This window comes from Pan troglodytes, chromosome 6 (genome assembly GCF_028858775.2).
Source record: "Pan troglodytes isolate AG18354 chromosome 6, NHGRI_mPanTro3-v2.0_pri, whole genome shotgun sequence".
NCBI classification, from domain to species: Eukaryota; Metazoa; Chordata; class Mammalia; order Primates; family Hominidae; genus Pan; species Pan troglodytes.
The window spans coordinates 164729299-164751893 of NC_072404.2; the positions used below are offsets into that span (position 1 = coordinate 164729299).

Here is a 22595-nt window from a genome sequence, read left to right on the forward strand (position 1 = left end):
ATTATCCAAACCCCTTATAAAGGAAATCTTGCTCCAACTGCATCAAAAAACCCATTAAGGGCCCTCAAGCGCAAAGTTATTAACAACAAGTTTCCACCTCCAGCGGCTCCTAGAGAGGCTGCAGCACAAGCTGATGGGGGAACCTAACCTTGAACAGACATTTCCTGTGCAGGGGAGGGGGTCAAGTGGCCATTAGACAGCACAGCCCAGCCCAAGGCCAGGGCCAGACAGCGAGGGCTCGGACAGGAGCAAAGTCTGAAGGCGGCCAGGTGAGGTACAAAGCCCCTCATTCCCAAAGCCGCAACGCACAGGAGCAGTGAAGGCCACGGGGAGGTGGAGACCTTAAGAGGGGGCAGGGCTGTCGCGTCCCCTAGGCGACGCTAAGTGGGGATGAAGCAAGGGGTGTCACCATGGGGCCTTGAGCCCCAAGATATGCAGAGTTCTGACAAAATAAGGAGCCCCAGAGAGTCCCTCAGATATAAGTAAAAATAAAAAAAGAAAATTTCTCGGCAAAAAGGCACTAGAGACTATAAAATCAAAGAGACACCTATAAATTGCCTTACTTACATTCCACTGCTAACGTCCCCATATTTAAAACAAAAAAAGCAGTTTCTCAGAAATTATAGACTTAGTTTATCTTCCACTTTCCCTTCCCTCAGAACTAAAAGTCTTTTAACACAAGTACCACCCCTAAAATTTCTGGTAAACCAGCACCAGCCTGGAGACCATGTCATCATCAAAAGATAAAAAAAAAACAAAACAAAAAACTCAAGCCAGTCTCGGGATGACCCTGCCTCATGCTGCTAACCACTGAGACTGTCATTCGCACAGCAGAAAAAAGACAGACACATCACACCCAAGTCAAGAAAGCATCATCACCGTCGGAATCATGAGCTATTGTTCCAAGGTTAAGCCCTATCAAATTAAAGCTAAGAAAAACTCAATCTATCTTTTCTTTTTCTTTTCTTCCCTTTACTCCCCATCTTATTATTAATGTAACTAGATCTAACTCATCTCAAGTTATTACTTTTGATGCCTGTTTAGTTATACCTTATAGAGATTAACATAACCAAAGACAGCTTACTACTTCAAAAAAAATATCTCTGTCTCTCTTGGACTTCCTCAGATTGGGAAGACATAATGAGTTCCTGTAAGCATTTATAGTATAAGAGCCAACATTTCAAAAAAAAAAATCCTAGAGAAATTTTTGAAATGCACTTTATTGCTACTTCAACTTCTCCATCAATCACTCCTCCCAAACACAGTGACAAAACCAAAGTCTCTATAGTAAAAGAAAATCTAAATCAAACAATAGCAATTAAAACAGGGTATCAGGATATAAATGCCTGGCTAAAATAGATTAAATATTCTATCTGCACTCTAAAAAAAAGCAATTGTCATGCTTGTGTGCATGGTAGGCCAAAGGCCCAGCTAGTCCCCTTTCCACTCAGATGGTCCTCTACAAGACATCAACTGCATGGTAGCTCCTTTTCAAAATCCTACAGCCTGGGATAGTGAACTGTGCCAAACTCTCTCTCTGCTATTTCCTGAAGTGCAGTACCCTGTGGGTCAGCTGCCGAGGGCCATCCAGCCTCCATATTCCAAGACCAATTTTACCTTGTGTCTCCAACAACAAGAGAATAATTTGGTGTTCCTTAGAGACTAAACAGGAGGCAGTGAGGTCAAGCACTTCCAAGAGCTGACGCATCAGTATGCCCTTATTCATCCCAAAGCAGATGTATAGTAGTATTGTAGAACACCTTTACTAGACACCCTGACAAATAATTAGAGCAGTACTTGTGCTCTAGTTCAATTAGCTATCCTTTTACCCGGGTATTTCATCAACCAAAAAAACTTTTTCTTTTAAAAACTCAAGCAAAACAGCTAAGCCAAGACATGTTAAGAAAGTTTAAAGAGAAAAAAACTATAAAATCAAGAGGAGCAAATTGTAGAAAGTAAAAAGTTCCCTCTTCAAAGTTTCCCTCCTTGTTAAAGAATAAATCATAAGTGTTAAAAAATAATAGTTTCTTTTAAAACCTAACTTCCTTCAAGCCTCCTTGCTTTGTGCTAATAACTCTTCATTAAGCCTAATCCTATGTAGTGGTTAGATAAAAAAGAATAAGTACATTCTATGTCCTTGTACTTTAACCAAGATATTTCTGCTAAACTTGCTTACAAGCATGTTCCAGCTTGCAGCCTATGCCCCTTCCTCATAAAATCATGCTGCTATAAAGACACATGCACACGTATGTTTATTGCGGCACTATTCACAATAGCAAAGACTTGGAACCAACCCAAATGTCCAACGATAGACTGGATTAAGAAAATGTGGCACATATACACCACGGAATACTATGCAGCCATAAAAAATGATGAGTTCGTGTCCTTTGTAGGGACATGGATAAAACTGGAAACCATCATTCTCAGAAAACTATTGCAAGGACAAAAAACCAAACACCGCATGTTCTCACTCATAGGTGGGAATTGAACAATGAGAACACATGGACACAGGAACAGTCAAGCCCCTCAGCTGCAGGTCTGTTGGAGTTTGCTGGAGGTCCACTCTAGACCCTGTTTGCCTGGGTAAAACCAGCAGAGGCTGCAGAAGAGCCAATATTGCTGAACAGCAAATGTTGCTCCCTGATCGCTCCTCTGGAAGCTTCATCTCAGAGGGGTACCTGGCCATGTGAGGTGTCAGTCAACCCCTACTGGAGGGTGCCTCCCAGTTAGGTTACTCAGGGGTCAGGGACCTACATGAGGGGGCAGTCTGTCCATTCTCAGATCTCAAACTCCGTGCTGGGAGAACCACTACTCACTTCAAAGCTGTCAGACAGGGACATTTAAGTCTGCAGAGGTTTCTGCTGCCTTTTATTTGGCTATGCCCTGCCCCCAGAGGTGGAGTCTACAGAGGCAAGCAGGCCTCCTTGAGCTGCAGTGGGCTCCACCCAGTTCGAGCTTCCCAGCTGCTTTGTTTACCTACTCAAGCCTCAGCAATGGTGGGCACCCCTACCCCAGCCTCGCTGCCGCCTTGCAGATCGATCTCGGACTGCTGTGCTAGCAATGAGCGAGGCTCCGTGGGCGTGGGGCCCTCTGAGCCAGGTGCGGGATATAATCTCCTGGTGTGCCGTTTGCTAAGACTGTTGGAAAAGCGCAGTATTGGGGTGGGAGTGACCAGATTTTCCAGGTGGCGTCCGTCACCGCTTCCCTTGGCTAGGAAAGGGAATTCCCTGACCCCTTGAGCTTCCCAGGTGAGGCTATGCCTCAACCTGCTTTGGCTCATGCTCAGTGGGCTGCACCCACTGTCCTGCCCCCACTGTCCAACAAGCCCCAGTGAGATGAACCTGGTACCTCAGAGGGAAATGCAGAAATCACCAGTCTTCTGTGTTGCTCACGCTGGGAGCTGTAGACTGGAGCTGTTCCTATTTGGCCATCTTGGAACCGCCCCCCACTACAACATTTTAAATAGGTGTCTACGTTTTAACTTCTTCCTTATTAGACACTAGGGTAAAGGTTTCATTTTTTTCTGAAATCAGCAAATGCTGAGGCTAGAAAGTGGTGGTTCTTAACCCCAGATATAAATTAGAATCACTTGAAGAGTCCATGAAAGTGCCATTTCCCAGGCCTCACACCAGACCAATTAAATCAGAGCATCCAGGGTAAGGCCCAGGCATGATAAAAGCTCCCAGGAGGCTCTAGACTGTAGCAAAGGGCAAGACCCCACTTTAGCAGAGCTTCCAAGAAGCCTCCGTAGCCCAAGTCTCCCTGTTCCCACTCTGCCTCTTCTTATTCATCCTTAGGTGAACCCCAAATATCTAGAGAAAGGTCTCCATTAATTATGAAAGTGTATTTTGCCAAGGATGCAGATGCATGTCTGTGACACTGACTCAGGGGGTCCTGACAACCTGTTCCAAAGGTGGTAGGGGCACAGCTTGGTTTTATACATTTTAGGGACACATGAGCTATTAATCAATACGTGTAAGATGTACACTCGTTCCATCCAGAAAGGTGGGACAACACCAGGTGAAGGTGGGACAACTGGAAGCTGGGAGGGGGCTTCCAGGTCATAGGTAGAGAAGAGACAAAAGGTTGCACTCTTTTGCATTTCTGATGAGCCTCTCTAAAGGAGGCAATCTGATAGAGATTTATCTCATAATCAGAGGGGTGACTTTGAATAAAATGGGAGGCAGGTTTGCCCTAAGCAGGTCTCAGCTGGACTTTTCCATTTAGCTTAGTGATTTGGGGCCCCCAAGATTGAATTTCATTTCACACTTATGTAGACAGCACTTAAAACTGAACCAGAGGCCGGGCGCAGTGGCTCACGCCTGTAATCCCAGCACTTTGGGTGGCCGAGGTGGGCAGATCATGAGGTCAGGAGATCGAGATCATCCTGGCTAACACGGTGAAACCTCGTCTGTACTAAAAATACAAAAAATTAGCCGGGCGTGGGGGTGGGTGGCTGTAGTCCCAGCTACTCAGGAGGCTGAGGCAGGAGAATGGCGTGAACCCGGGAGGCGGAGCTTGCAGTGAGCCAAGATCATGCCACTGCACTCCAGCCTGGGTGACAGAGTGAGACTGCGTCTCAAAAAACCAAAACCAAAACCAAAACCAAAAACAAAAACAAAACGAAACAAAACAAAAAAACTGGACCAGAACAGCATCTTCCAGGAACAAAGGCTGTTTCAACATTTCCTAGTTGTCTTAATTTTTCCCTTGCCTGATCCAGACATTCTCTCTGGGATGGGGTGGTATTGGTCTTCTATTTCCAAGACAAACCACCAGGATCTACAGCTCAATGAGTAAGCCCTTATAAGGCCAAGACAGTTTGCAGAGGATGAAATGTCAACATGTTAAAGTATAAGTAAAGTTCTATGTTGTGTTCAGATGTTCCAATTATCAACGGCAATTTTACATCATAGTTAAGCTTTAAAGGTGAACTTCTGCAGAAGGGATCACTGAAGTATATCAACCATCTCAAAAACTAGAGGATGTCATGGCGTTCTATGCTTTAGAGAACAAACAACTTTTTTGACACAAATCTTAAAATTCATAGAGGTTCAACTATACAGCATAGAATTCTGAAGCACAATTCATGATTTTTAGTATCCCTTATACTAATCATGTTTTATGAACCTTTTTAAAAACTACCTTATATTTAACAATTCTTCAGATGTATATAAACAACATAAGTTTATACTTTAGATAGGTTGAAAACATGTTCTGGTAATAAAAGTATTTGAAAGCAGCAAAGTCTTACTATCTTTACATTGAATGGCAGGAAAACACAACAGAGAAGCAGGCACTGAAGACAGAGCCTGGTCAAGTGTAGTGTCACTTGAGGCTCTGTCTAATTTGATCATTTTGCAAATGACACTTTGCTGTACTCCTCTGAGTTGAAAATATTCTGCATCCTGTGACTCTCCTTATTAGTATAAGATGTATGGCCTGAAAAACAGAACTTCTTTTATTTTCAATGATATGTTTCATAATTTCTTACTCATTAAAGCGGATTCTTTTAACAAGAGATGTGAACTTTTTATTTAGTATTTTTTTTCCCTCCAAAAAGTGGCATTGGTAACTCAAACGATAAATGCTAGAGGGGATGGATACCCCATTCCCCATGGTCAGCTTATTTCACATTGTATGCCTGTTTCCCAATAGCTCATGTACCCCATCAATATATACCACTATGTACCTACAAAAACTTAAATTTTTAAGAAGTAGCTTTTGCTGTTTCAGTTCCACACTTAGAGCTTTGGCCTAGAACTTGGGTACTTGCCCCTTTCCTGTCCCTGCCCTCCAATACCTTCTGTTAGTAGAAATGGTCTCTTGGGGCAGCCTCCTTCCTGTATCCCCATTACTGTTTCAGCTCCTCTACCCAAGCCCAGCCCTCCAGCTACTCTATAAACAGTCTTCTTCCACCTTAACCTTGCCCTGCAAGTCTGCCTTTTTATGCCTCCTTGTACATTTGAAGGCCAGCTTTCCCCTAAAGCCATCCCTCCCCTTCAACTCCCAGAACAGAGGGTGGGGTCACCTTCTCAGTCACATTCTCCATGTTGCCCCCAAGCCCCAGCTCCTCCGCCATCCCTCCCTGCTTCCCTCTCTCAAAGACATCTCCTTCCACCACTCTCTCACCATTCATGTCTTCTCTGATATTTTACACTCCAGGAACATTGGACATTTTTAGAACCAGACTAACAATCCTATTTTCCTCACCGCCCTCTCCTTTTGTCCTCAGGAATGTCAAACACCACGACAGAATAACAATCCTATTTTCCTCACCACCTTCTCCTTTTGTCCCCAGGAATGTCAAACACCATGACAATGTGCTTCCAATGCTAAGGACTTCCAGTGCTAAGAGATTTCCATCTTCACGGCTCTACAAATGTTCACAAACTCTACTCACTGCAGCTCTCAAGGTGTGTGGTGAGACAGAGATTCAGCATTTTCCACCAGTGTCTTCTACCCTGCTTCTTGGTTATCAGCTGGGCACATGGCTTCCCCAAAGGAAAACTGCATTTCCCAGACCCTCTTGGAGCTGTGAGGCCACAGGCATAAGGCTGGTCAATGAGATGCAGGTGAAAGTGATGGATGTCCTTACAGGAAAGACTTGTCTTTTCCATCTTCCTGCTGCCTGGGAGGTCGATGAGATGCTAATGTGGGTGATGTCATGCTGGAATGAAAGCCAAGCTGGCCAGACAGCCAGAAAGAAGAACTTGAGTTCTTGACCCTATGGAAAGCCATGCCTGGACCACCTAACTGTGGACTTTTAAGCGGCAGATAAGGAAGCTTCTGGTTTGTTTGCTGCTTCTGGTTTTAATCGTTCAGTATTCATAGCCAAATGTGATCACTGCTCAAACTATTCTCTTTCAAGATCTTAGAATCAGAAAGTACTTTAATGACACCACTTCTGATGTTTACCTGTTCTCCTTACTGTGCCTCTCTGCTAATAAGCAATAATTCTATTCCTTTCTAATTCACCTTTTCTCCGTTTCCCACCATGCCTGGTTCACGCTTTGCCCTTCTTCCCAAGTAATGATTCCCACCCTACCTCCTTTATTCTCTTTGGATGACCTGTTTTCTACCTGACCGAGAAGACCAAGATATAGAGTTCCCTCAGCATCCTCTGCTTCTCTGCATCTTCACCTTCTCCTCAACCCCTCCAGAGTAAGAGACAAAGCCTGGTTTTAACCAATTCCCTGCCAATGGATATTTTGATGGTCTCCAGTGTTTGCTGTGAGGAATTAAAAAACCGCTATCATGAATCTCCACATACATGTGTCTTCATGCAATTATAGGAATATTTTTGAAGGATAAATTACTACAAGTGATACTCTGTAGAGAATCATCTTTTCTATGTTTTCTTTTTTTTTTGTTTTTATTTTAGGTTCAGGGGTACATATGCAGGTTTGTCATATAGGTAAGCTCATGTCATGTAGGCTTGGTGTACAGATTATTTCATCAGCCACGTACTATGCATATGTATTTTTTCTGATCTTCTCTCCTTCCACCATCCACCCTCAAGTAGGTGCCAGTGTGTGGCATTCCCCTCTCTGTGTCCATGTGTTCTCATCATTTAGTTCCCACTTATAAGTGAGAACATGCATTATTTGATTTTCTGTTCTTGTGTTAGTGGCTAAGGCTAACGCCCTACAGGTCCATCCATGTTGCTCCAAAGGAAATGATCTCATTCTTTTTTATGGCTGCATAGTATTCCACAGTGAATATGTGCCACATTTTTAAAAGACTAAGTATTATTTTCTGAGTATTTTTTTTTAAACAAAAGCAATTTGCTTTTCCCTTGACAAATTATCATGAACAGTATTCTACGTCAAATACAAGTTTCCAGACACAGGCTCTGGTTTCCTTTCAGTGCTGGAGAGGGTGGTGTCACCTAGTTAGAGTTCCATCCCCAGCCTAGCACACCTCACATGATGCTCAACAATTGCTACTGTCTAAGAGAATTATCTGGATGACTTGAAGGGTCTCTCCATTTATAAAGCTCAACAAGGCCACCAGGGTGTCCTTAACCAGGTACACACAAAAGTGATGGAGAAAGAAGTATCAGTGACAGGAGGGAGGCCAGAATTCAGAGAAACAACCGGCGTAGACATCCAAGCCGGCAGAGCTTGGTCTTGCTCTTGCTGTGCTGACACATGAAAAGGGTGTTAATTACACTGTCTACCTATGACTGGGGGTATAGCTCAGGGGTAGAGCATTTGACTGCAGATCAAGAGGTCTCTGGTTCAAATCCAGGTGCCCCCTACACTGTTCTACTTTTTAATCACCAAAGTGGGTCCTGGGTCATAAGCTCCACCCAATCCACCCACTTGGGGAAAAATGACACAGCCTATCTAATCTCTGACCCACAGCATCTCTGAAGTGCAGACTCAATAGCCCTCAGGTGATTTCATGGGTTTTAAAGTTTGTAAGGCACATCTGTCTCCTGCAGCCCTCTGGATACCACTCCAGGACTTTTGCAGAGTTCTCCAGAATCTCCCCAGGCACATCCATGTGATCCCCAAGAGAGGGCTGGGCCATGTCTCTAAGTCCTGCTGTATTCTCCACAGCACCCAGCTTCCACTGTGGCACAGGAGAACCTGAACCAGCCACAGTCTCATGCCCGCCTCCAATGGGTATGAGAAATCTAATGAGCTTAGATTTCTAAGTGTGCTGCACCCTGGACTTTGGCTCTGGGCCTTCAGGTTCTGGATTTCCCATCTGGGGCTGCTGCAGACTCACACCCTGGCCTACCCAGACCAAGGACTGGGGAAAAGCAGGATTCTGGGAGGCTCTGTGAGACTGTGGGCAAGGAGCGAGATGATAGAGGAAGTCAGCTGGGACTACCCAGAGGACTGACCTGATCCCATCAACCTCTTCTCTCTCCTCCATGCAGACAGATACAGATCACGGGCTCCAGCAAGGGAAAGGAAGCTGGAGTCAGATTCCAAAATCAGTAAATAAAAATAAGAATCTGTAAAGGGCACCCTGATTGGAACCTTTTGGTCTGTCCTCTAAGGCTCATCTCATTATTATGTGATGAAAACCTTGCAGTCTGTAGCCTTTTGGGTGAGAGGAGCACACCATGGGTAGTAACTGTGGTCTCTCGAGCCCCCTCTGATGGTGGTGGTAGCTGAACAAAGCAAGATGCAGGATGTGGTCTTTTCTGGAATATTCTGATGTTCCCCAAAATACCAAACCTCCAGGAGCTTCACAGATGCAGCAGAGCCACCAATAATCCCAAATTATGTGGATATTTCCCACTCCTCAGTGCAGTTTCCAGGCAAATGGCTGAAGGGGCTATTATGGGAAATCTGGCAGGAGGATTCACTGTCCATGACTGGGTATTTTGGCAGAGTACTTTTCTCAAGCTTGGCTTTCTCGTCATCAGGGGAGGCAGGTTCTTTGAGCAGATTCAGACCTGGGGAATGGGTCAGAGGCCAGGAACCTCCATTGTGCCGGCTATGGTGGTAGTTCAGGTCTACACGTCTAGGGGACCATGATGGGCTCCCCACTGTCAGGCCTAGAATCCTCCCACTGATGAGTCACAGCCAAGACCTGTGTGGCAGAGACCATGGAATAACATTCTTTGGTAAAGTGTCCACTGCTTGGCCTCTGACACCCTAGGATCCTCCTAGCCCCACTGAAATCAGGAGCTTCCTTTCCGCTATCATCACTCCCACCAGCATTTTTGTCTACAGAGAACAGCTACCAGGATTCTTTTCATGAATGTAGAAGCTCCACACACCTAGGTATTTTTCAAGCCAGGGCAAGTCACGTGTGATAAATCCACTCCAGCTTACCTACCCCCTGAAGCCAATGGATTCTTTCTACATTATAGCAAGAAATTCCTAGTATCTCAAATGCATTTAGAATTGGCCTCCTGTGGCTGGGCGCGGTGGCTCATGCCTGTAATCCCAGCACTTTGGGAGGCCGAGGCGGGCAGATCATGAGGTCAGGAGATCGAGACCATGCTGGCTAACATGGTGAAACCCCGTCTCTACTAAAATTACAAAAAATAAGCCGGGCATGGTGGCGGGCCCCTGTAGTCCCAGCTACTCGGGAGGCTGAGGCAGGAGAATGGCGTGAACCGGGGAGGCAGAGCTTGCAGTGAGCCGAGATCGCGCCACTGCACTCCAGCCTGGGAGACAGAGCGTGACTGCGTCTCAAAAAAAAAAAAAAAAAAAAAAAAGAATTGGCCTTCTGTGAATCCAGGCTTAGGTCCACCAACTGAGCAAACAGGTTTATCCCAGCTGCTCCAGCTATGGTATCTTAAATAGAATTTTAATTGGGAACACTCCTAATAAAAAAATTCAGACTCATTTAAAGTTATACCCTTTCTACTTTATAAAGTATTCCAAGAATCTACATCCACACATGCTCTTTAAGTTTTTGCTGACAGACATTAGCCAGTTGGAAATGATTTTGGTGTGTGAGTCTTTGCCTCCCAGCAACTGGTGCCCAGGCTCAACTGAGATCTTACTCTCACTGTAAGTCAAGAGACAATGAGGATGGGGAAACCAATCTCTTGCAGTGAAAACCCTTCCATCTGGGCTGGTCGGCTTTCGCGGGAAGAAGGGGCAGGCTTGGAGATTAGGGAGAGCTGGTGATTTGGGATAAACTGAGTTTTCCAAATGCTTCCATAAACCTACCTTAAAATTCCTGAAGTTCCACTCTCTTAATCACTGACCTATTTTCAGCTGGGAGACTGGGGGAAGCTGCAGATTCCATGGACATCAAAGTTTGGTAAGCCACAGGGATCAGACTTGGCTTTCATTTTCACCTAGTTCAGTTATTCGGGGGCAGGAGATCAGAGAGTTTTGTTATACAGTCAGAAAAAGCCCTGTGTTTTCAGTCCATGGGAATGGATCATACAGGGTGACAAGTGAGCTACTTGCTTTGTTTAAACTGGTAGGACCAGTCATCCTGCCCAGAGGCCACTTATAATCTGGGACTACAAATTGGTCCTGATGGGAATGCAGGCAAAAGTTACTCAACTTTTCTACAGCCTGATATGGGCTTCTGGATTTCTATCCCCTCAAACTGCGTAGATTTTCATTACCTTCAAGTTTAATGAGGCCAGATTCCCAATCCACATTCCTTTTATGTTTCTGTAATCATTTATTATACATCCCTGGTACCAGCAAGGGCACTTTGATTAAAGAAGACATCATCTAAGGTGAGTGGAGACACAGAGGGCAATTGCTGACAGGATGGCGAGGAGCTCACGCACTTCAGAGAAGCCTGCAGAGCCAGGCTCATCAAACAGGCAGGACCTCAGCCCACCCTGGCTAGGGAGCCACCACTGCCACCACAACAGACACTAGCTGCAGCCTCTAGCCCTACTGCCATTGCTAGAGCTCTGCCATCTCCAGAATGAATTCCAAATTCACCCTGCCTCCATGTATGATTTAATCAACATTCATAGTCTTGTTTAGGGGAATATAATTGGCTAAACTGAAGCCATTACCAATTGTGCTGGTTAATTTTACATGTCAGCAGGGCACAGTGGCTCATGCCTGTAATTCCAGCAGTTTGGTAGGCTGAGGCACGTGGATCGCTTAAGCCCAGAAGTTTGAGACCAGCCTGGGCAACATGGCAGAATCCCATCTCTACAAAAAATACAAAAATTAGCTGGGCGTGGTGGTGCACACCTGTGGTCCCAGCTACTCTGGAGGTTGGGGTAGGAGGATCTCTTGAGCCCAGAAGACGAAGGTTGCAGTGAGTGGAGATAGTGCCACTGCACTCCAGCTTGGGTGACAGAGGGAGCTTCTGTCTGCCTCAACAGTTTTTTTTTTTTTCTTTAAATGTGTCAACTTGGCTAGGCCATGGTGGCCAGATGTTTGTCCATACCAATCTGGATGTTGCTGTGAAAGTATTTTTTAGATGTGATTAACATTCAATCTATAGACTTTGACTAAAGCAGATTACCCTCCAAAATGTGAGTGGGCCTCATGCGATCAGATGAAAACCTTATGAGGAAATATCTGCTGTCCCCCAAGAAAGGAATTTTGCCTCCATGCTGTCTTCAGGCTGGAGCTGCAACCTCAACTCTTCCCTGCTTCTCCAGATTGCTGCCATGCCCTGAAGACATCACACTTGCCAGCCCCCACAATGGCATGATCCAGTTCCTAAAAATCTGTCTATGTACACACAGGTGCACACGTGCACACACACACAAGCCCCTATTGGTTCTATTTTCTCTGAGGATCCCTGATTCACACACCAACGTTCAGGGAGACAACATATCTGACCTTGTATTTTCCTTGACCAGAAACAGGATCCTGTCTTCCACCAAGACTTACACAATTGTGAATTCCCCAAATGAAGAGGGTTCAGATGTGCAAGAAAAAAAGAGTTCTCCCCAGACCTGTGGACAATGACAGCCTTCAAGAAACTGGGTTTCTCTACAGCTTCTGGTGTCAGGTGAGGCTTTCTAGTGAAGACCTGACCTGCCTCCTCTCTCTCCTGCTTTGCAGAATGAATCCATGTGTTGAAGAAAGGCTAGGAATAGAACATCCTATCATGTTCAGTGAGTGAAAACAGGGAGGGGGCACCTGGATTTGAACCAGGGACCTCTTGATCTGCAGTCAAATGCTCTACCCCTGAGCTATACCCCCATTTGACTACCTGTCTCTAATAAGTACTATAAACCTGTATGGCCACATCCTGTCACCGTCATGAGATGTGTACTTGCTTTGTCATGATACACCCCCTTCCCACTCCACACCTGCCTGCCAGCTCTACTTACAACCAGCATCCTTCCTCCTCCAGTGTGTGACTGAAGGCAGGGACATTAAAATCACTGAGGTTTGCAGCCAAAACATCCTTCAGACTCGCCTAGAACAGAGGGACTCAAAAGAATTGGTTGTTCAGCAGAGCTGCTGGAGGTGAGGATGGGCTGGGCTGGGCAGGGCAGGGCAGAGCTGGGTAAAAGCAAAAGTTCTTGGGCCCCACTTGAGGACTCCTAAGCCAGACTCTCTGGGAAGGGACCTAGGGACATGTGTGCTTCTAAAAAACCTGCAACATTCTGACTCATGGTTTGGAGATACTCGTTTAATCTGTTCCCTTCCATGGTATAGATCTGGAAAAAATGACAGTAATTAAAATCATACCCAAACAAAACACACCTGATTAATGACCAAGTCAAGACTAGAATCCACATTCATGATAAAGGGCCTCTTTGCACTGAACACTCTGAGGCAGGAGCTGAACTGCCTTTTCCTTTCCTCTTTTCCATTTGCTGAATCCCACAATGTGTCAGATAAAAGTAGTGACCAGAAGACAGGATCCAATCCATGGAAAAGTGGAGAAGTGGGGAATCAGAGAAATCTGTGGTCACTGGGACATGACACAGGACGGAGTGACTGCAAACACGTGGGCAGAGTGAAAGGAAGGGCCAACAAGTGACACCATCTTGAACCAGGGACTACTTGATATGCAGCCAGATGCTCTGCCCTCAAAATGTGCCCTCTCAACTGTTTAGACTTTCCTGATTGACACTGTTTCACCTATGTTCCCACGCCCAAGGATCTAACAGACATTATAATTTCTCATCATTTTCAGTGAACCACTGGCAACTGACCTCCTTCAGACAGACCTCTATCTGGCTTTGAACTTACCCTGTCCTTCCCCATGGACCTATCAGAGGACTTCTAGAAATCTTTCCTGCCTAGAATCCTGCAGCCTCCTCCTCAGTCCCTGTGTGGGGCAACCATTTGGAGAACTGCTGTTTAGAGCTGGAAGCTTCCTCTCTCCTTCTCTCCTGCTTTAGTTTTATCTTCTTTAACCTACATCCCATACTCTCTCTCCACTTCACTTTCACCCTCTGCACAGTGGGGTACTTTGGGCCCTGGCCTACATTTTTCGACTGTCTTCTCTTCTTCCCTCTCCTCACTTACTAGTCCTTCCCTTTAAAAGGGAGACACCTTAACAGAGGGGACCCAGCCCCATGCTAGCCCCAAACCATTAGCTCAGCACAACTGGCAGAGCCAGGACCAGGCACGAAGGCTATTTGAGCTCTGAAGCTCAGGCCTCCAGTATCCTGAATTAAGACAAGGATCTCTCCCCATCAGGTTGGCAGAAATGTAATTATAGAAACTGGGCAGACATAAAGAAACAGGTTCTTCATAGCTAGCTGCTGCTAGGCGCACCTGGTGGCACTGGGGTACTTCTGGGGACAGCAATATGGCAATGGCAGAGACGAAATCAAGCAAGCCTATGATATGGTGAGGCCACCGCTGGGTCTGTTTTCTGGAGTAGCATCCCCACAGGGGCACAAAGAGACAGGCCCAAGAATGATCACTACAGTATCGCTTGTGAGTGTGAAAAATCAAAAAAAGCTTAAGTGCCAATCAGTGGAGGAATGAAAAATAAGTTACAATATAGTTGCTTCTGGAATATTAAGCATCTGTTAAAAGGAATGAACTTGATCTACATGTATCAACATGGATAGGTCTGAAATACAGAATAATGAGTGATAAATATAATGACATCTATGTAATGTTTCAAAACACAAAAATCCATATATTGTTCACAACTACCAATGCACACAGTAGACATTTTAAAATGTGGATAGAGGGTGAGCACGGTGGCTCACGCCTGTAATCCAGCACTTTGGGGAGGCCGAGGCAGGTGGATCACGAGGTTACGAGATCAAGACCATCCTGGCTAACATGGTGAAACCCTGTCTCTAATAAAAACACAAAAAATTAGCCAGGCTTGGTGGCATGCGCCTGTAGTCTCAGGTACTCCAGAGGCTGAGGCAGGAGGATTGCTTGAACCTGGGAGGCGGAGGTTGGTGTGAGCCAAGATCGTGCCACTGCACTCTAGCCTGGGCGACAAAGAGAGACTCCGGCTCAAAAAAAAAAAAAATGTGGATAGAAAGGATAAACAGACAATTCAGGACAAGAGGCTGCCCTAGGGAGGTCTGGGAGACCTAAATGGTATCAAAAATCCATTATTTCGCGCACACACATCACACACATACACACATACACGTTTTGAATTACAAAGCATGGCATACATTCAGCAAATAGTTACTGAATTCCTACTCTATGCTCAGCAATATTCCAGGTGCCTAGAATGAATATATGAAGAAAACAGTTAAAAAGTCTTTGTACTTTGAAACTGACATTCTCATGAGGTAGACCTGACATACGATGAAATCTATAAATAGGAAATATATATATTATGTGACGCTGTCTGACACGGAAGACCCAAAGCAGGAAAGTAGGCCCGGAGTCCTGGGTGGGGAGGGCCTGCAGTACCGATGACAGGAAAGGCCTGCAGGTGGGACCTGCCTGAGGAGCACTCCCAGCAGAGGGCACTGCGAAGGTCCTGGCACAGGGTGGAGGGGACACCACCAGGGATGGTGCAGCTGGGCAGAGTGAGAGAAAAGTGGAGGAGGTGAGCCAATAGCGCGGGTCAGATGGAAAGCCAGGATTTGCGTCTAAAAGGGATTACTCTGCTGGGCTGAGATGAGACTCTGGGGGATCATGGCAGGGGCTGGCAACAACCTCAGCAAGAGACGATAAGCCTGGGTGTCAGAGTGGAGGGGACGAGGTGTGGACAGACTCTGGGCAAACCTGGCAGGGAGGGCCAGTAGGGTTTTTGGTGGAGTGGATGGGGATGTGGAGGAGGAGGTCAGAGAGGACTCCTGGGGTTTTGCCTGCAAATGGAAGGATGGAGCTGCCATTTACTGGGTTGGGGAGAATGTGGGAGGAGCAGGCTATTCAGAGAAGACAGGAGCTCAGCGCTGGGAATGTTTGGGGGGAGTTTATGAGACACTGAGGTGGAGATACAGGCCAAGCAGCTAGATGTGCGGAATTTGGGGCAAAAACCCAGGTTTGAGGCACACATTCCTAGATGGTATGCGTGGCCCCAAGACCCTGGGAGACGATGGGAGTAAGGAAATGCAAGTAGAGAGGGGGTGTGAGAACCAAGGGCGCTCTAGGGCTGAGAGGCTCCACAGGGCAACAGGAACCAGCGAAGAAAGAGCAGTGAAGGTGGGTGGCAGGTGAGAGGAAAGCGAGCAACATGGCAAGTGTTACGAACAGGCCAAGTAAGAAGACAGACCATTCAACACCACGGAGGGCCCTGGTAACCAAGGCTGGAGAGGTTTTGGCGGAAGGGGTAAAAGAGTGGGAGGGAAGAGGCAAGAGACAGCAAGCACAGATGTACCCAAGGGGCTCTGCCACGAAGCGGAGCAGAGAAGCAGGCCGTGGCTGTAGGGGTAGAGGTCAAGGTAGGATTGACTGTGTTGCCCTTGAGAAGCTGGCATGGGGTGGGATGCAGCACCAGGTGGAAGTGGGGCTTTGGCTGGAGAGTCGACAGTTTAGCAGTCACAGGACTGAAGGCAGAGAAGGGGGCACAGGTGCAGGCAGATGGCATGGGGAGAGCTGTGCAAGTGAGTGGTGTATTTCTCTTTAACTAAAAAAAAGGGGGTTAAAATATAAAACCAATCTCAGCTGTGGGCCATACAGAACCAGATGAGCTAAATTTGGCCCTCAGCCACAGTTGGCCGGCCCCTAGGCTAGGGAAACACAGTGTGACTGCGTGGCAGAGCGCCCACTGAAGTCACTGGGCGTGGATGTCACGTGACACCAGCAGCCAGCTTACCTGGTTCTCTGCACCACGTGCAGCTGTTTGGCTGCAGGTACAGAACACTGATGGATTTCACCAGGTGGATACAATGAACAAAACAAGGGCAAGGGCACTGGGGCTGTGTGCAAAGGGAGACCACAATGGTGGGCATGGAGGGAAATGAGGAGAGAGGGGCAGTGAAAAGGCAGCAAGATCGATGGCTTGCAGGTCTTGAAAGACTGGAAACTGCTGGAATCAGGACACCAGAGAGGGAATTGAAGGGACAGCAGGAGGCGGTTGGGGAGTGGTGTGCTGGAGATGGAGATGGTGGTTGTGGTGCAGTCACTGTCATCATAGTCATGGATGGCCGTGGGATGGGTGGAGGGGGCACAGGACCATCCACAAGAAGGCTGCCATGGCCAAGACTGAGGGCTGGAAGAGTGATGAGAAGAGAGGGAAGGTCTGCAGAAGCAGCAAAAAAGACGAGGCCTGAGACCCAAAGGCAGGGTCTCTACAGAGGGAGTGAGGCTGGCAGAGACGCAATCATGAGAGGCAAGGACCCTGTCCCTGGTGGGCCTGGGCTCAGATGGAGGCAGGGAAGAGGATGACAAGCACTCAGAGGGCTGCAGTCCCCTGGAGCTCAGTCCAAGCAGGGAACACTCAGGACCTGGCGGGTCTGCTGAGCCCTGAGTCCCACAAGGCTCAGTGGAGGGATGTGCAGGAGGTGAGGAGAAGGGGAGGTGAGGTCTCACAAGGGGATGGGTCAGGCCAAATGTGGCAAGGGATGAGCCATGATTCCTGGCTCCTTGGAAAAACAGGACAGGGATAAAGGCTACACAGGATCCCTGCCGACAGGCTCAGGACGGACAGTGGAGTTTGTGTCTACTTATCTTGTCTACTGGTGGGTAGAGGCCACGGATGCTGCTGAACATCATACGGTGCAGCTAGAGAGTGTTACAGGGTCTTACCAGCAACCAGCGTATTTCCAGCCCCTCTTTACTCTCATTGAATGATGCCGTGGAAGTGAGAGTAGCCTCCACATACGGTGTAAATACAACGAAACCCACCCACCCAGAACCTCCCACTCAGGCTAAGAAGCTGGACGCGCATGGGTTGTAACCCTCTTTTCCAGCCCAAAAGTATCTGTCCTCGGCCATCTTTACGTCCTCTAGCGCTTAGCACTGTCCTTGATACCTAGAAGATTCTCAAAAATGCATCTGTAGAACTAAACTGTCAATGTCCTGATGACGGCTGGCAAAGCGGCCAGCCCGGAACATGCTTCTGCCCTTAGGAAAGTGCAAATCTGACTGAGATGAGATGACGAACATGGGGGATGCATTTAATTTCACACAAGTGGCGCACAGGAGGGCCTCTGCGGAACACCACCTTTCTCAGTGTCAGACGAAAGGGAAAACCAAAGCAGGTGGGACGGTCAAGGGCGGGTCTTCTGGAGGAATCAGGGGTCGAGCCTTGCAGAGATGTGGTCTCTGTGGTCAAATGACCAGCAGGTCTCCAATTCAGAAATGTGGTTTTTCTCCTGTGTCCACCTGTCCTTCCCTTAACTTTCAAAGGTGCTGACTGGCTCCAGGGAAATCTGAGACACTGATATCTGGTAACCAGATTCACCTTAAATAAATGTATGCCTCTAATCATACTGAACCATAAGGCTGACCAATGGGTTTATGTTCTACAACTGCTACTGGCTTAAATTAAGGTTGAGTTTGGACGCGGTGGCTCATATCTGCAATCCCAGCACTTTGGGTGGCCGAGGCGGGCAGATGGCCTAAGGTCAGGAGTTCAAGACCTGCCTGGCTAACATCGGGGGTGAAACCCTGTCTCTACAAAAATACAAAAATTAGCTGGGCACGATGGCAGGTACTCGTAATCCCAGCTACTCGGGAAGCTGAGGCAGGAGAAATGCTTGAACCCAGGAGGCGGAGGTTGCCAGTGAGCTGAGATCGTGCCACTGCACTCCAGCCTGGGTGACAGAGCAAGATTCCGTCTCAAAAATAAATAAATGAATAAATAAATAGACACTGGTTCTCGGAAGCAAGACGGACTCTTTGCAAAGCTTTGAATTAATTTTGTTTTCAATACACAGCTGCCCTTTGAACAACATGGGTTTGAACTATGCAGGCCCACTTATAAGTGAATTTCCTTCTGCCTCTGTCACCCCTGAGACAGTAGGACCAACCCCTCCTCTTCCTCCTCAGTCTACTCAATCTGAAGATGACAGTGAGGATGATGACCTTTATGATGACCCACTTCCACTTAATGAGTAGTAAATATATTTTCTTTTCCTTATGATTTTCCCAATAACATTTTTTCTCTAGCTTACTATAAGTATACAATACATAACATATAGAGCATACAAAATATGTGTTATTCCCTGTTCATAGTATCAAGGCTTCTGGTCAATAGGAGACTATCCGTTAACTTTTTGGAGAGTCAAAAGTTAGACGTAGATCTTCAGCTGCGTGGGATTGGGGGCTGGCGCCCCTGGCCCCTGTGTTGTTCAAGGGTCCACTATGCTCCTGCCTTCCCTCTCAGTGTCCTCCTCTCCCTCCCCTCAACCTGTGCCCTGCCTTTGTCTCTTCCTAAAAGATTAGGTTTGCCACCTGTTTCCCTGATAGAAAGTGTTCGTTTCTGGAGCATTAGCTGACTAAGTTAGAGATTAAAACTCAACTATAAAAAATTCAAGACATAAAACCTGTAAGTTTCATGTTTCTCCTCGACTGTCTCTGGAAAGATCACACCCTTCCTGGCCTTTCCATCTCTGTTTCCCACACAATACCTGATGCCTCCTGGCCTTCTCCCAGCCCTTACCTGGACTGGGGTCCACAGGAACATCTGGAATGTTGGGGTCAGGGCGGCACCAGTTGCAGGGCTCCTTCCCTTGTTCAATCTGGGAGAGGACCACGGACTTGGAGATGGCGTAGTCTGAGGAAAGACAGAAGGTTAGTTTTTGTCACGTTCCAGTCAGAGCTGAGGACAGTCAGCCCTGAAAACCAACAATGGTCTAGAAACGAAATCTCCTGATTGTCTCCTGAGAGCAGTAGCTCTCAACCACAGGCAATTTTGCTCCCCGGGGACATTTGGCAAAGTCTGGAGACAATTCTGGTTGTCGTGCTCAGGGCTGGGGGAGAGGTGACTGGCATCTGGAGATGCCCTGAGAGGCCAGGGCTGCTGCTCAACATCCTACGATGCAGAGGATGCCCCCGACACACAGAATCACCTGGTCCCAAATGTCCACAGTGCCGGGATAAAGAAACTGCCACAGAGCGTGCACGTTAAACGGCAGTGCACTTGTGCTGACGAAACAACCTCACGTCTGCACCTGCTCCTGCCCTCTCTAACAGGTCTCACTGGCCTTGGCTCCAGGATCACACAGAAACCATCAGGAAGAGGAAATCAGCCCGGGAAGAAACAGAGTCCAGGCCCTTCCTGGGCAGGATCAAACAAGGAGAGCAGCAGTAGCCCAAGAAAATGAGGGAAGTAAAGTTTTGAGGCATGAAGAAAATGTCAGCTGTAAGCAGCACCACTGGCCCATGTTCTCCACTGACCTTAAAGCATGTTGCCGTAAGGGCCACATGTATCTGTAGAAGAAGGCTGAATTAGAAAGAGTCTTTCTCAAATGTGAGTCAATTACTTACTGGATCTGAGAACAGGGGTCCTCCCCGCTCCAAGTAAGCACCAATAGAAAGGTCCATACCCTGGACCTGTGTAGGAGAGAAGCCACCACCTTTCCCAGCTTGGCATTCTGGGGCCCTGCACACAGGGCGAAGGGAGCTTTTAACTCCATCACCCAGGGCTCATCTTTCACAGGAGGTAACAACTCTCAAGGTCAACGCTTCTGGTGATTTACATATCACTGTCATGAAAACAACCACGTGGAGAGAGAAGTACACGGACTTCCAAAATCCAATAATGAGTGTCAGGCCTTACCCAAAGAGACCAGCATCTCGCAGTTGCCCCTCATCATGTGCTTGCAGAGCTCCTTCTGCCAGTCCTCCAGCTTGCCCCACACTTGCTCAGAGAACTACACAGCCACATCATCAAATGTCATAGGCACCTGAAACCACAAGCGTCACACTCGCTCACCCACACGCTCACAGGCTTGGCCCGCGGCCTCCCCAACCCCAGGGCGCCCCAGGGCTACCTTAGGGGACTCCCCCTTGCTGCCCGGGGGCAGCCGCAGGATCCAGAAGTTCCTGTTGCGTAGCAGGTCTCCACGTTCTCCAGCCGCCTCTGCAGCAGCCCGTACTCCTGCAGCAGGGTCCCCAGCACGGCCCACTTGCCCTCCAGCTGGTTCCCGAACTCCACGGCTGTCTTCTCGCAACCAGCCAGCTTCTTCTCGGCCATCCCGGTTCAACCTTCTAGGGAAAGCAGGCGAGCAGCCTGCGATTCAATCTTCCTCTCCATGGCCTGAATCGTGGCTGCCATCGTCCACGGAGAAATCTTTCAGAAACAAAAGAGAAACTGGCATCATTCATTCCATCCACTGTCTTCATTGAGCCCCTCTCTCCCTAGGCACGGGGGAGTTGGGCTGGGAGTCCATATGTGTGGACAAGTGGGGCTATCCTATACCACATGCCAGATCTCAGGTTGGCCATCACCTGCTTGGGTATGTTAGGTCTATGTCTGGGTGGGTGCCTTTACTCCAGGCCTCTGCAGCACAATGCAGACCCTTATCACGGTGCTTATCACCCTACACAGTAATTTCCTACCCACGCCTACACTGTGGGCTCCCTGAACATGGTATTGCACCTTTTCACACCACGGTCCTTGACACATGCCTGGCACTCAGTGCAATTTTGCTACGTATACTGTGACTTAGCATTGCTCGGTATTTTAGTGGGGAAATGGTAAACTGCAGATTTACTAGAGCCCAGCCTGCACCTCCCCTCATGATTACACAGGAACTGTCTATTGACGATGACGCAGCAAAAAAAAAAAAAAAACAAAAAAACCACAGCTCGTTCACTGAAACGGCACAAACAAGAGTACTGCTCATTTTTTTTAAAGCATCTTATGTCCCCTTTTAATAAACATAAAAATCTAATGGCCAGTTCCTCTTCCCCCAGGACAGTCTCATTTTGTCCCCTTCCCATCTGCCCCTCCCCACAAGCTAAAATCCCCATGACTGCAAATCTCCATCAGTCCAGAGTTTTTTGACACTGCATGAGCCCTACAAGATTCTTTCTCTTTCCCAATTCCCACCTCCTCAAGGTAAAAATGATGGCTTCAATCATTTTTGTAGCTGTACTAGGAGTGGTGACATACAGTCTGGTGAGGAAAATGGACACATGCCACAAACTTACACTTATACATGGGCAAAAACCATCTTAATTCGAGATGAGGGGCTTCCCTGTCCTTGGAAACATTCACATGGTGTATCAGTGACTGGCAGCTGGGGACAAGGAAGAATGAGCACATTTTGCCTTGGGTAGGGAGCTGGACTATTTGAGCCACCCACATCTGAATGTGGGACCTATAGGGCAGAGAGAAGCTCCTGGTATCCATGCCCAAGGATCGACGCCTCCTTACAACATTCTGCAAAATAATTCCTCAACAAAAGGTTGGTGATTGTTTGCAAAATGAAGAAGTAGCTACTAGAAACCAGTGTGGATTCACTCAGGGAAAGTCACTGAGAACTACAATGTGAATAGATACCTCAAAAAATAGAGACAAAAGGAGAGTTTGAGCAGAAGCAGAAAAAAACTTGTCCAGGACAGTACTCAAGGGCCTGTCTGGCTGTTTGGAGGGAAACAGGACCCAAAGAAGGTAGGACTCTAAAAGGTCTTCAAGGCTGGGAGGTTCTGGACAAGCTGAACTGTTTCTAGGCGAAAACCCCAATGTGGATGGCGAGTCTTGCTCTCAAGGAGTAGGTGGTCCTACAAGTACCTGGGTGGGCCCGCTTGGTTCTGGGTTTGAGTCTGCCCTCCACCTAAGGCCACTGTTCCCTCACCTCTCCTTTCTTAGATCAATCCCTGCCACGTGAAGTTGAACGCCAA

General features: G+C 47.3%; 2 non-coding genes and 1 pseudogene across 2 annotated transcripts; 1 reads left to right on the forward strand and 2 right to left on the reverse strand.

The window, feature by feature from the left end:
* Positions 1-22595, reverse strand: part of LOC107975983 (zinc finger protein 746-like) — a 134471-nt pseudogene that overhangs the window by 21089 nt on the left and 90787 nt on the right.
* Positions 8191-8262, forward strand: TRNAC-GCA (transfer RNA cysteine (anticodon GCA)). Its single transcript has one exon. It is a non-coding gene; the product is annotated as a tRNA-Cys (tRNA).
* On the reverse strand, positions 12546-12617 carry TRNAC-GCA (transfer RNA cysteine (anticodon GCA)). Its single transcript has one exon. It is a non-coding gene; the product is annotated as a tRNA-Cys (tRNA).